This window comes from Arachis ipaensis, chromosome B09, assembly GCF_000816755.2.
Source record: "Arachis ipaensis cultivar K30076 chromosome B09, Araip1.1, whole genome shotgun sequence".
NCBI lineage: Eukaryota > Viridiplantae > Streptophyta > Magnoliopsida > Fabales > Fabaceae > Arachis > Arachis ipaensis.
The window spans coordinates 133,660,611-133,663,543 of NC_029793.2; the positions used below are offsets into that span (position 1 = coordinate 133,660,611).

The following is a 2,933-nucleotide window of genomic DNA, read 5'->3' on the forward strand; positions in this document are numbered from 1 at the left end:
GCAATGTCATACATAACGTTTTCCCTTTCATTTGGATCATAATCCTCTGCTTCTGGAATGTTGTATGGCTCACTGTTAGAGTTCTGGCAAGTTTCATTACCTACATGTTGTTGACAATTTATCATGACAAGTTTGAAAAATATCCAGCACATCAAAAAGATAACAATAGAGAATAGCGATTGCCAAGTTTATACCACCAAAATTTCTGCTTCCATCTGAGTAAGAATGCCAATCCTGTGCAAGTACGGCTGCCTACACTTGATCGTTCCCAAATTTCGACATCCCAGAAGCTTCCAAGGATTCAAGTTGTGATAATTCTTCCTGGTAAGCACAAGCAACAGCTTCATCGTTCTCCACCTACGAAGGCTGACAGAAGCCTTCTCTAACATATTCTACGCTGCTACTTAAATCTGGATCATATCTAGTTATGAAACTAGGAGAACCATTATTGGAAAGTGTGCAAATGTCTAAGAGATTATGAAGGCCCCAGCGAACAACATCAGGATCCATGTCATATGTTGTCATGATCCTTCAAAACAAGGAACTCTATCCAATTCAAGGACTAGCTGTCTTATCCCAAGAGTTCAATATCTGAAACAGAAAAGGTGCAATGCATTCAGACATCATATAAACAATAAGCTTAAGAAAAAAGAAGCAAAATATTAAAATGGTTCCTAATCTGCCTAACAAGATCAGTTCAAAATGCAAATATAGACAAGGAATAAAGCACTAAATTCAATATATTCATTACATAAACACTTGGATCAGAAGCTACAATCCTTCAACTCAAACAGAGTTAGCCAAACAGTATATCATATACACTTAGACCAATACAATGCTTCTTCAACATGAAATTAAACATCTAGTTTTGTTTAACCTTGGAAAAAAAAAAACACATGATATCCAACCCCAAAGCATTAACCTTGGAACATGCAAATCTTTGAATCACAACCTTTTTTCCCCTGAAAAAGAAATATAACACCTAAATCCATATCCCAGCGGACAGAAAATCCCTAGCCACCCAAAAGCTTAACCACCCCCTCCCCCCAAAAAAAGAAGAATTTTTTAAAAATAAAAATAAAGAACCTGAGGTAAAAAGAAAAAAAAAGATAAAGAAAAGACTAAACCAACCTTGGATTAAGCAGAATAAGAAAGATAGGGATTTGGAAATGGAAGAATGAGAAGAAAAGGGGAGGGTAATAGAATTCTTCAAGAAATGGAATGCGAATGAATGAATGGATGGATTGGAAGTAAGAAAAAGTGTGGCGCGATCTCAATGAATTCCCCAAAGGTTAAGAATCATTACAAATCAACAAAAAATAAATAAATAATGTATCATAAAGTTAAAAGGATATTTCTTTTCAGCAAAAAAAGAAGTATTAACCTCAAAATCTGAACCTCATCAAACATTATATTACCAAGCTTTCAATATGCATTTCAATCTAAAATCTAGAACTTTATTTCTCAATCACTAATTTAGAATTGTTGGCATCCTCAAATTTCTAAATAACAATTCTGAAATTTAAAACATAAAAGAAGTTTCATGTTACCTTTTCAATCTTCACACTTCTTCAACGTGGTTCTTTGTGAATAGCTAGCAGAAAGGTTGAAGAAGACTTCAATCTTGCGAGAAGAAGCTGTAGCAAGTGCTTATCGAGAAAAACCATCACTTGCTAATTGCCAATGCTATCCTGAAAAATACGAAGAAGAAGAATAGAAAGAAGTAGGTGGTAGAAGGAGGGAATTTTGTATTGATTTACTAATCATATGTGATTTTTATTGTTATATAGAGTATTTAAAAGACTATTTATAACTGAAATAACAGAATATAGTTTCATTAAATATTTGATTCTAGGCGTTCTAGGCTTCTAGCGGCTAAAGATAAGTTAAAATAAATAATACATCAAAAATAAGTTAAAAATTCATGCTCCAAACTCAGAAAAAAATATATTAGAATTTTAGAAAAAATAATATTAAATGTATATTTTATTTTGTGTAAAATAAAATTATAATATTAAATATGAACACAATGATAAAAGATTTTGTGTTATATAAATTTAATTAAAAAATATATAAAAAGCAAATAATATATAACAATTTTATTTTGTGTGAAATAAAATTATAATTTTAAATTCGAACACAATGATAAAAGATTTATTATTATATAAATTTAATTAAAAAAACATATATACGTAGGTAAAAAGTTAACAACAACAACAATAACAACAACAACAACAACAACAACAATAATAATAATCTCATTAGTTATTTATCCAAAGCTAAATGAAGTTTCTCAAATATAAATAAAATTATTAGGTTGCGTTTGGATGATAGACTAACACTGAGAGAGAGATTGGAAGATAAAAATTGAAAGAGGCAGAGACTACATAATTTTCTGAAACTGAACTGGTCATCGAACCACTCTAAATACTAATTCATGGTTTAATCGGTTCGACCATAGTTCAACTGGAAACCTGCTTTTAATAAAATAATACATAAAATATAAATACACACAGTAAAACATAATTATAGTCTAATATAAACTTTAAAATATTATCTAAAATAAAAATATTACATAAACCACATTGTTATTATCTCTTTCAAATTCAAACTCAAAAGTCAAATTAAAAAAAAAACAACCATAAAATGTCATATGATAAACTATTCAAAATTCTTCACAATCCTACACCACACAGTAATGAAAAATCACAGTTTACTGATTAACTAACAACAATGATCGTTAAAAAATACCTAAAAGAAAGCAGACTGAGCAGTGAGCACACAAGGGGAGAGGGCACGATTGGAGGGACTAACACGACTAAAGGGGAGGAGCATGGTGGAACAGCGTCGGTGGGACAGTATTGCGCGAGGGAGGCAGGAGGCGAGACCAGTTGCAGCAGCGACGATGGCTGTGCGATAGAGGCAACTTTCAG

At 31.5% G+C, this 2,933-nt stretch overlaps 1 protein-coding gene across 1 annotated transcript in view; it reads right to left on the reverse strand.

Moving 5' to 3' along the window:
* The window catches only part of LOC107618712, a 47,429-nt gene extending 45,657 nt beyond the window's left edge, over positions 1-1,772 (reverse strand). Inside the window, exon 1 of the mRNA XM_016320844.2 lies at positions 1,551-1,772. The gene's annotated coding sequence lies outside the window, so the exon portion shown is untranslated. The remainder of the gene's footprint in view (positions 1-1,550) is intronic.